Genomic DNA, 12,447 nt, shown 5'->3' with positions numbered 1-12,447 from the left:
GAAAGACTACTTTTATCTTCATCATACCTACATAATTATAATGAAAGATGAAAGTAAAGTACTCTTACTGTCGGTCAAAATTAAATTATTGGTTTTACTGACCACGATGCCTGTTCGCACATATTGAATAAACCAGGCACTAAGATATAAAAAATAATGCATCATAAATAACGCTAGAACGAGAGGAAGAAACGCAGCAAAAAAAAAAAAGACCAATTTAAAAGCTACGATTAGAAAAAGACTTCAATAGTTTTAAATCATTGACTAACCGAGTTGACATGCAATACACCACAAAAAAAAATATCTTTTTTTTCCACGAAAATACTAACCAGCACAAACGCCGAAGTAATCATAGGGAGACTTCAAATTGTTCCAATTTACTACATATGGAACCCCAAAACACCCACTGGACTGGTTAATGCATGATGAATCTAACTATTTCTTTATTACATCCATATTCTGTATAACCTTTAAATGGCATATGATTATCAGCTAAGATATAGCTCCGAACCTGGAATCGCGGTATGATCTCTCGCGTTCGTAACAAGATAAATAACTAAGCCTACTCACCTGCTGATATTATGAAAATATTGGCGTGAGTAAAATTATTTTTTTAAGAGGCAGAAATTAGTTATGAAAAATATTATGTCATTTTACTTATTTTTGTAGTATGTCAATGATTTTCTTTAAAACCTTTTGACTTGTTAATAAGTAAGATTCAACAAAATTGTTTTCGTAAGCCAACTTAACACAGATACGGTTTACGTGGTTTGCAACACACGCACAAAAGTGAACCAGTCGTTGATTGAAATTTTTTTAAAACTGTAAATTAAAAAAAAATTCTTTCGATATGAACAGGAACAGGAAATGTACGACAAGTTGTATTTCTTTGAAAGTCTGTGTGCATGCTATAGTGTAGACAGTAGTGTTTCGCGGGTGTACAGTTTCGTATGATGTGAGTGAGGCACCGGGAGATTAAATAAATATTCTCCATTCCAGTCATCCTCCTGTGGGCTAGGAGATTTCTTGTCGCTTGGCGTTTATCGTTAAGTGTCAAATGTCTTATGTCGTAAGCTTTTACATATCTATATATAATACTTTATAAATCAAATTATTTACGTTTCTTTATATTAACACTCTAAAAATGTCTAGAATTTTCCAAAAATAATTGAACGAAAGGCAATTTAAAGGTATTACCACACATGAAATTACTTATATTTTACATATAAGACAAATATGTCAGAAATATTCCCAACATAAAATGTTACTAAAATCTACGTTGGGAAACCTATATATTTAAGTATAAAATTCTACAGGACTACAAGTAATTTGAAAAAAGCTGCTTAGGCAAATACATGATTGAATATGTATATTCCATGATTTAAAACCTATTTATCTAAATTATATTAAATATAAGGTATAATGCAACTTATGTTACAGACTTTGGAATGGTATAGGACTTGACAAAGTAAATAAAAATGTGCCAGACATTTAGTCCTAACTCGATATGTAAAGGAGATAGTCCCAAGAAGGGAAGCTAACACGAGGCGAGTGAGTGCCTCGCAAGTAGGCTACCGATGTTGATTGAGGTAGGTGAGATGGTAAAAATAGATTTAAAGAACAATACATAGACAGTGTATCATCCATCCCTTCACTGCCAGTCATAGCTCAGTATATACTACAAGCAACACGGACTCCTGACATGGACACGTAACAGTGCAAAGCACACGTCGTGAGTGCCTCTAAACTAGACCACTTCATCGTGCAATACTGAGTGCATGAAAACTGCGTGCTGCCTTCTTTCTGTGGCGAGGACAACTTGTACAAGTCGCTGCGATGTAGCGCTGCTTGTATTTGGCTGGCTCATGATTCATTGGAGCGACTATTGCCACGATCGTACGTAGTGTTAAACGATCGGCACCACGCTGTGCGCATCCCTGAAGACAACCACGCTACACCGGTTGCTGCATACTTGTGATGTATTCACCCGCTTCATGCTGGCATGTCGCTGCATGTATGTGGCTGGCTCATGGTTCATTGGAGCGGCTATTGCCACGATCGTATGTAGTGTTAAATGATCGGCACCACGCTGTGCGCATCCCTGAAGACAACCACGCTACACCAGTTGCTGCATACTTGTGATGTATTCACCCGCTTCATGCTGGCATGTCGCTGCATGTATGTGTCTGGCTCATGGTTCATTGGAGCGGCTATTGCCACGATCGTATGTAGTGTTAAATGATCGGCACCACGCTGTGCGCATCCCTGAAGACAACCGCGCTACACCGGTTGCATACTTGTGATGTATTCACCCGCTTCATGCTGGCATGTCGCTGCATGTATGTGGCTGGCTCATGGTTCATTGGAGCGGCTATTGCCACGATCGTATGTAGTGTTAAATGATCGGCACCACGCTGTGCGCATCCCTGAAGACAACCACGCTACACCAGTTGCTGCATACTTGTGATGTATTCACCCGCTTCATGCTGGCATGTCGCTGCATGTATGTGTCTGGCTCATGGTTCATTGGAGCGGCTATTGCCACGATCGTATGTAGTGTTAAATGATCGGCACCACGCTGTGCGCATCCCTGAAGACAACCACGCTACACCGGTTGCTGCATACTTGTGATGTATTCACCCGCTTCATGCTGGCATGTCGCTGCATGTATGTGTCTGGCTCATGGTTCATTGGAGCGGCTATTGCCACGATCGTATGTAGTGTTAAATGATCGGCACCACGCTGTGCGCATCCCTGAAGACAACCACGCTACACCGGTTGCTGCATACTTGTGATGTATTCACCCGCTTCATGCTGGCATGTCGCTGCATGTATGTGGCTGGCTCATGGTTCATTGGAGCGGCTATTGCCACGATCGTATGTAGTGTTAAATGATCGGCACCACGCTGTGCGCATCCCTGAAGACAACCACGCTACACCGGTTGCTGCATACTTGTGATGTATTCACCCGCTTCATGCTGGCATGTCGCTGCATGTATGTGGCTGGCTCATGGTTCATTGGAGCAGCTATTGCCACGATCGTATGTAGTGTTAAATGATCGGCACCACGCTGTGCGCATCCCTGAAGACAACCACGCTACACCGGTTGCTGCATACTTGTGATGTATTCACCCGCTTCATGCTGGCATGTCGCTGCATGTATGTGTCTGGCTCATGGTTCATTGGAGCGGCTATTGCCACGATCGTATGTAGTGTTAAATGATCGGCACCACGCTGTGCGCATCCCTGAAGACAACCACGCTACACCGGTTGCTGCATACTTGTGATGTATTCACCCGCTTCATGCTGGCATGTCGCTGCATGTATGTGGCTGGCTCATGGTTCATTGGAGCGGCTATTGCCACGATCGTATGTAGTGTTAAATGATCGGCACCACGCTGTGCGCATCCCTGAAGACAACCACGCTACACCGGTTGCATACTTGTGATGTATTCACCCGCTTCATGCTGGCATGTCGCTGCATGTATGTGTCTGGCTCATGGTTCATTGGAGCGGCTATTGCCACGATCGTATGTAGTGTTAAATGATCGGCACCACGCTGTGCGCATCCCTGAAGACAACCACGCTACACCGGTTGCATACTTGTGAGGTATTCACCCGCTTCATGCTGGCATGTGGCTGATTGTATGTGGCTGGCTCATGTTTCATTGGAGCAGCTATTCTGGACAGGACGGACAAATCTCTGGCATGTAGGTGAAACACAGGCTTGGCTCTGACATCAGTGGCGGTTGATTGTGTCGTGTTTCAAACATGGACTGTGTATGTATAGACTGTAGACGGCTCGTGGAATTGCGCATTAGACAATTTTTGATTTAATAATTTTAAAGAACTTATTTGCGATTACAAATGTAAAAACATATCGTCATTTCGGAGTTAAAGTTAATAAATGTCGTGCAGAATTACTCACAGCATATTTAAATAATTTTTGCGTCAAATTATTGCATAGGACTAGCAGTAAATAGTTCCAGCAAATGTGCGTGTTTATTGGAATGCACATAAAATTTGTTTACAGGTACTCATTCCGTTCTATGGTTCCAATCGATTTATACTATGTAAGTAATTTGCATGTAGCGTTTTAGTTTGTTAATGCAAATTATTGAAACACTTTGATCGATTTCGTCGTTTTTGTCTTGAACAGATACTTGTGTGCCTAAGTAGGCTTACAGTCCGAGTTTAATGTGCGTGTGGAATAAAAATTAAAAAACTAAAACACCTCAATGGCTTGAACAATCCGTTTGTTTTTAAGTTATGTTCAATGAATAATATTACCTACTAAAGAATGAAATGGCTGGAATAATAGGATCGTAAAATTAAAATATGTAATGTTTTATGCATTTAACATACAGGCTGTTATCGTTATGTACAATCTGTTATGATGACAACACTTGTTTGTATCTGTTAACAACTTAATTAACTTGTGCTAACAGCATTCATATGTTCGAGTTCAAGCGATAACATGGCAGCGATGAGGTAATTTGTAAGATTCTAAGCTGATCAAACGCAAACAAAGCAAATCATAAAAATATGTCATAGATTTTGTGGACAAAATTATATCATGTAGCCATTTTTTAACAATAAAATATCAATATTCACATTATCATTGTGATCATGAATACAGCCAGAGTGATTTCGTTTGGGAGTGAAGTGAAATAATTGGGTCTACGGCGACTAACCAGCACGAGACCACTCCCTCCACGAAGTTCTACGGAAAATATGTAGGCACTCTTTGTTCTGTAGACGAGCTTGGGATTTGTTACTTTTGTTTTTGATTTTACGAAAAATAGCACGTTCTGAGACACCAAATCCCAATTTTTTCTAAAAAAAAACACTAAGTGTTAATACCCATTATTTTATATAGCCCTCATACGCCACTTTCCCTGAATTAAATCTGGTGTATGTGATTATATTTTGCCAAGCTATCTAAACATTTTTATTTTGCAAACTTATGAACCTTTTTCCGTGTTTTTTTACTACCAAATATCATTTCCGGCTATTGAGGCGTTACATAGTGCAAAATATCTTGTGTCAATTTAATTGTAGGTTTCTTTCGAAAAGCACTAAAATCTCACCTCTAGCATGTGACTACAACTCATTACTTATATTATCATCCAAAAATTCTAACTTATTTCAGAAAAATTGAGTCTTTCCTAAGCACAAACAATAATCTAAGGTATGCTACTTGTAAACTTAACATTGCAACTTAAAAGGGCCTTCATACTCAGCAGGCAGGCTATACGACAAGCTGCCTCGGTATTCACAAGTAACTTGCTTTCCAAACACACATCTCCTTAAAATCAAATAAAGGACTTCTTGATTTCCCATTCCTTCTATTCTGTCAATGAATATTTGTGTTCAAATCACTGAATGTACAAATATATATTTTTAATTAGGTCCCAATTCATATTTTCTTTAAATTCTGTATATGAAGATTACTGACCATCTATACGAACTACAGATACTGCGGCATTTTGACAAAATAAAAGGAAAGAAGAAATATTTTCTTTATTTGAGTTATTGTTAGGTATTTAATGATTGGACGTTTGTATAACATGACTTGTCCAATGTAGGTATTTTGGAAAACTTGTAGAGACCAAAATGGTCTACCTAATGCAATTAAATGAACTAAATTCCAAGTTGTGAATCAGAAACCAATTGGATCTAGCCAATGTCAATCATTTATTTCGGCGCTTTAAAAAAAAGTCTCTTTTATAACGTTTGAATATACGTATCACCTTCACGTCTATTGTGTGGCAATTGACTTAATTGATAGCTGACAATAGTGTCTGTCATAATATTTTTAAAATTTCATCATAACATGTATAGGCTAATTATACCTATAACTGTTTGAAAGTTGTAAAAATAAAACAGAAATCGTCACCTTTAGTATGGTTGCATGTTTTAAAAATTCGCAGGTACGATTCCCAAAAGATATAAATCTGTAAGTGAGGTCGAAGTACCGATTGATGAGCTCAACCATGGCGTTTACGTAGGTGCGATTTACCCTGCGTGCAGGGTTCTGGTGAAGTATTCCTTAGCCTTCGGCATGGCTGTTACTGGCAGTGAACGGCAATGTTCGACAGGCGAAGTGCGACACCAATAAGCTTTCCAGGCCGTGGCGGCGTTATGTCCGTAACGCAGCAGGTGGGTTTCAAAGTTCTGCTCACTTAATGTTTTCAAATAGTAATGGCGTGTCCTTTATAGACGCAGACTTAACCAAAATGATCCTTTAATTTCAAGGCTACATTCAGGTTCAAACTAGTCTTGAAATTATATCTGAATTCTTGCGACGCTAACACGACAACCTGGTGCATCAACAAAGAAATACTTTTCCGACAGTCAGTTGTTTGCTTGTACAAATTTTTCAAACATCATTTTTCTGGCAATTTTCAATTTCTACAAGTTCATATTAAGGGGCTAGTATCCTAAATAATATCCTAAAGAATTTTGTTTTAAAATTTCATGTTTTTGCACATGATTTTCAATAAATTCAAAATATAACCATATTTAATTGCTTATAACAGGTTTTTTTATCCACAAACAAGTCTTTATTTAATGATTTTTATAAACTTAAAGGCATGTTTTATGTCAGTCCTAGCATGCAGGTACTGAAAGCATGAAATCATGTGGTATGCAGTTTTTGATTAACTGTTCGTATGTAGCCTTCGCCTTGAAATGGTTTATTTTTAGTGTATCATTCAAAAATAAATAAAAAATAGGTAATCCAAAATTTCTGAAAAACTCAGGTTTCCACGTTTTGGGAAAACTTAATTTTTATTGATTTAATGAAATGTACGCTTAAAATAAAGTTTTTTTTTGACAAAAGCCACATACATATGGTTAATACAAAAGTATAAACTACATGATTACATGCTTTCAATACATGCTAGGACTGATATAAAAATCTTCCTCCAAGTTCGCAAAAACCTTAAAAAAAAAAAAAACTACTTTTCATAGAAAAAAACTGTTGTAAGCAATTAATAATGGTTATATTATCAATGTTATTTTTTTTAATCTGGTGCAAAAACGCGAAATGTTTAAAGCTAAATAATTTAGGATACTGCTCCGTTAATCATTTGACAGTCATTTATGAACACTAAAGGGTAGGCTGTTTGGTTAAAAGATAGACCTACATCCCCCTCAAAGGCTGCAAGGGTGCGCGAGAGTTCTGTGCGGATGCTCGCACCTGCTCAGGACACGGCGCGGAAACTCGACTTGCGAGCGCAGACTCCCCAGCGGCCGCGAGCTGCGGTCGGTACAGTCACGCACACAACTACTCACCGCGCCGGCGCAGCCAAGCGATGGCATTAGAGAAGCTGTCGCGGCGCGCGGCTGGCGACGGACCGGTGACGACTGTGGCCGGTGAAGTGGTTTTCATTGGCAACTGGGGAGAGCGCCCTCCCCTCCCCCGCCCACAGCTTCCCCTCCACCGCCGCGGCCGGCGCTGCCTGCTCTCGCTGATAAAGATATATAGGCGCGGTTATTGTTTCCTGCTTGGAGGGAGCGCTGCGATCAGCGGCGCGGCAGCGAGTGTGCTGAAATACATCCCCTCGTCGCCGACACACGGCTACACGGCTACACGGCTACACGGCTACACGGCTACATCCTCGTGCTTAGCCTCCGCGAGTCACGCGACTACAGCCTCCGAGTAGCGGCCGCTGCAAATGGTCGAACCCATGATCAGAAAAGACGTTATAAATAAACATTAATTCATCAAACTCGCTACAAATTGTCTATCTCATAAAAAAGAAAAGACGTTATTTTGTGTAACTCACTATTAATTATTTTACTCGCAGTCGAAAATCATGTTATAAACAATCGTTAACTTGTTTCACTTCAAATTGTCAAAAACACAATCGGAGAAGCTGTTATAAAGAAAAAAAAAATTTGTCTGGCTCACTATCTATAATTATCTAACTCGCAATCAGAAAAGAAGTTATGACTTAACATTAATTTACCAAACTCACTACAAATTCCTTATATTAAAATAACGGGAATGTAGTTATTTTTCACTGAATAAATGGGAAGTTTGCTTTAACTTATAAATTATAGGCACGCCGATGGAAATAACTGTTGTTAACTAAGTTGTATTGTCGTGATAAAAGCGCTGGTGCATGCTAACTAATTAAAAATACATTCAAATTATGAATTGGTTTTACATTTCCCAGCAACACCAGATTCAAGAAAAATATTTCTAACACAGGAGCGTCATTTAGTGAGGGCCTCTCTATAGCTTTAACACAAAACGATAATTAATAAAAAAAAAATCATATCACTCGTTTTTAAGTCTTTAAAATTATAAAATAAAGTACAAAGGCGTTAATTACGGGACAGAATATTGAGAAGCAAAAGATTCTGTGCACGTCAGTATTCCTCTCCTGTGCTTGTTTGATGCATTTTCATGTCATTATTTTGTTTTCAGGAACATTTCTACTGGTGTCTCACCATGTGAAAATTACATGTTATAGCATTCGTTGCAAATTTTATTGCAAAATAAACGCTCCACTGTACCAACGTTTTGTTAAAATTCAGGCAAGTATTGATAACTAAAACTTTTTGTTTGACTAATTGCCTCATGGGCAATTAGGCAACGCAAACAACTAAACCTCTAGAGTTTCATTACCGAAATACAATATCTTCATAAAAATATAGAATTGGCAAACAAATCCAACACGGCGGACGAGACCAAGCTTTTTAACGTCTGAAAAACGAATGAGATCGAAGGGATATGAGGTCACATCTGAAAAACGTCAGTCTCTGGGCCAGTTGTGCTTGGAATCACCTGTAATGCGTAAGCCACGAAAAAATCTAGGGCTCTGTAGAGGAAACAAGTTTCCTGGAAATATTAGAAATAACAGGCATGCTTTTCAAAATGAAAACGTTTTTTGTCTTGATGTGGTGTTGAAAACTTAAAATCGATATTCCAAATCAAAATTTGTAGGCAGCTTCCTCTAAAAAACTTTCTTGATTTTTGGAATATTCATGTTATATTTAAAACTGTTTCTAACGAATACTTATTTTTTTATTTATATCTATTTAAAAAAGTAAAGAAACTATCTTTGGTCCAGAACTTATCTGAAGAGCATGGAAGAGGGTAAAAAATATTCACTTTGAACTGGCTAGTAAATGACTTTTCTAAAATTTAATTTAATGACATTGGCTATAAATAATGTAGTATTTTTTTCGGTATCCATTATCAGTCTGTTCGTGCCTGATGACGGGAACAGATCTCAGCTCCTGAGACGTCTCAAAGGGTTTGTCTGAAGAAGCCTACTCTGTTCGTCTGTGCCGTCGTCGTTGTGTTCAGAATATCTGTTCAGTCTCATCGGTGGGTTCGCCTGTACGTCGCTGTGTTGCCGTTGTATTCTCAAGTATCATAGTTGGATCGTCTGTTTGTCGCTGAGTTGTCCTAAGTGGTTGTTCGTCTGTTTTTTCTATTCTTGTTACAACTGTCTCATCGTTGTCAGTACACTGTGTTCATCTTTTCCGTGATATTATTTTTATTAATATCTTTCAAGGAATTCTCTTTGTTGTGCATTCATTTATTAATATTTGACATCAGTTGATTTTGGCTTTTTTTCTGTGTTTTTGTGTGTTCATTTTTATTGTACATTCTTGTAGGCTCTCTACGACGTGCAGGGAAAACCAGCAATGGCATATGTCCATAAAAATGATTAAATCAATCTTTCACATTGCCGTGATTATTTAAAGAACGCATAGTTTTGTTAGTCCTGTGAAATAATTTTTTTTAGTAATGTGTCTTTCATTTTCTTGCTTATTCTGCATGTTTCATATCAGTACAAAGTTGTATATTGAGTGTGGAAACTGAAAAGTAACGGGTAAATGGTTACAGGGAGCAGATACGCCATGCGGTGCAAAATTTACTGGGAGAGGTTGACCTAGGTTAACCGCACTTCAAGCTGTATTCATGTCTAATTCAATGAGTTATTCCAGACCAAATACGCGCTATAGGGGATGAATAACGTGTTTTATTTAAAATATTTTTACTCAAGGCAAAAACTTCTGACAGTGTTGCAAAGTGATCAGGTTCCTTTAAATTAAAGGAATCGATAATTCGTCAAAATTGTCCCAAATATGAGAACATAACTTATCAACTATAAAATAGTACAGTAAAAGAAATCAGATAAACTAAATAATTTCATAGTAAATGCCAAGAGCATAAGCAAGGTGGGAGGAGATTATCCCTCCCTCCCGAAATCCTAAAAAAACATCTATCATTCACACCAACAAATGGGAATAATTTGAAAGCAATCAGTGGGAAAAGTGGTCCTGTCCTAACCCCCCCCCCCCCCCCCCCTTCCTTTCAATGAAATTCTGCGTACGTTCTTGGTAATTGCTTATTTCATAAATTAGTGTATAGCATCAACCTTGTACCATGCTATAGGGCTGGTCAACCAATATGAAGTAAATTACTTTTTGATACAACTGATTACCAAATTTCGTATGAATGTGTTATGGTTGGGATGAAAACAATGATCGTGTAAGGTTAATAGCGCGAGTTAGAAAAAAAGTGTGCAGGTACATAATATTTTATTACAAGTTTCATATACCAGTGTTAACCACGCTGTATACAAAATCAAGGGTCTTCAAGAGAACAAATGTTTTGGCTTGTTTCGTGACCGATACTCTGTGTCGGCCAAGACAGCTCTGTGAACAAAATTACAAACCACTAAGCATGGCCTTAATATTGATGTACACAATGCCCTTATTATTGCTCGTCTGTGGCTCTAGACAAGTGTGTATGGCGTGTGTAACCTCAGGCCGACACTGTCAAAATACAAAGTAAATCAACATACTTTAAAGTGCCTGGCCCTTTTACAAAAATATCTAATAGCATGACGTATTTTACAGAAGAGAGCTTAAATACCCTGTAAATTATATCTAATTTTAATTCTGTGGCTATCACAAAAATTAATATTTACTTGCTTGTACTTCACAGCAACTTCCCATGGTATATATACATACAAATTTTATCTTAATTAGAGCTTAATCAGAAATAAGAAAACAAAAGCCGTTAATATTCACAAATTATTTACACTTGATTCTCTCTTAGCCTATATCTGATCGCCAACCAGAACAAAAAGTTTTATATATATAGACACACATGTAACAACATTTACCGTTTGAAATAAACTGTTAAAATATTATCAGCCACCCATACAAAATATGAAGAAAAAAGGTTTCAGACAACCTGCACCAACGGCAAGTATGATACTCTCAGCTTTTCGTCGCATTTAATACTTTCAAAAAAATATATATTATCTTAGCCTTGTGCTCGCCTTGTGAACAGTCTTCAACTCGCAGTCCTGGATGCCAATTTGCGGATTCAAGCTTTCCTCGTTGGGCTGAGCCAGTTCTGCAACCAGCGGCCTGGCGACGCCTCCTCTACTCATTGGACAGCTTCGGTGACACAGCAAGTCCACCACCTTCACTCGATGCTGACCCCGGACATCTCCGCAGTGTCCTCACGACGAGTAATCCAGGACCACCAAAGTCCTCCTGCTTCTCCGCAACCAGACTCCTTCTCTACTCAAGAAACGACCAGTGATCAACGACGGAATTTCTGCTAGGCAGTTCAGTCTGTCTCGCAGAGGTCTCACTTCTCAACATAATCACCATTCACAACTTGCTTAAACTAGCGATGGCAAATCTAAGCCCACGTCACGCTAGTACCATACTCTTCGAGTTATGTAGTAATAAAATTACTAAGTCCAATCCTTGTAACTCCCCACAGGCTCACGCTCTATGGCATCACTGTCGCCTCCTTATAAGTTTTACTCCACCAGCATACTATACGCTTATTATTCACCAGCCCCGGAATCTCATTTACCATTTGGCCTCAAACAGTGCCCTATACTTCGTGATTAACGCAAGTCGTCACTACTACAGTAACTGGACGACAAGCTAAGTCCAAACGAGTGCGTAAACAAGAAAAGCTGGGCTCACCAAAGTCAAGGTTCTGGTGCGGACTCACTAGGCGGTGACAGCGGGTGACGTGTTGACGGTATAGACGGGCCGGCGCAGCAACGGCGATCTCCGTCGTCGATGACGTCTTCGTGTCTTGCATGGCCGCTGTCTGGTAGGCATGGCCCAGAACAGGCCTATTTATACCCGGCTGACAACCGACCAGACTAGCCGAGAACCATCCAGCGGGAAAAAAAACATGGCGCACTTCCGCCACTTCCGGCCACGTCCACGTGACTCTGACTATGACCGAGCGGCTCCGACGGTCCTCGAACCAGAGCCCTGTTTCGCGCGCCACATCAGTCATGCAGGTAGTATCCTGCTCAGGGCAGGTGTAGATAGCTCCCTGAGACGCGGGTACACGAGTGCCCGTTACAAATGGATTACAGAGAAGTTAAAATAAAGTTGAATAAAAGCGTGTGCGTAATAATGTTGTTGTTTGTT

General features: G+C 39.2%; 1 protein-coding gene across 4 annotated transcripts in view; it reads right to left on the bottom strand.

The window, feature by feature from the left end:
• The window catches only part of LOC134529514 (sodium- and chloride-dependent GABA transporter 1), a 66,207-nt gene extending 58,746 nt beyond the window's left edge, over positions 1 to 7,461 (bottom strand). The window contains exon 1 of one of the 4 annotated variants that reach the window (XM_063363677.1): positions 7,300 to 7,461. The gene's annotated coding sequence lies outside the window, so the exon portion shown is untranslated. Of the gene's footprint in view, positions 1 to 7,151 lie in introns of all 4 variants that reach the window. The other 3 variants (XM_063363678.1, XM_063363679.1, XM_063363676.1) reach the window with 3 other exon arrangements.
• Between the last annotated feature and the right edge of the window lie 4,986 nt (positions 7,462 to 12,447).

The sequence above is a fragment of the Bacillus rossius genome, chromosome 2, assembly GCF_032445375.1.
Source record: "Bacillus rossius redtenbacheri isolate Brsri chromosome 2, Brsri_v3, whole genome shotgun sequence".
Lineage (NCBI taxonomy): Eukaryota > Metazoa > Arthropoda > Insecta > Phasmatodea > Bacillidae > Bacillus > Bacillus rossius.
The sequence above is the reverse complement of the archived record's forward strand: the minus strand, read 5'-3'. Positions and strand labels throughout refer to the sequence as shown.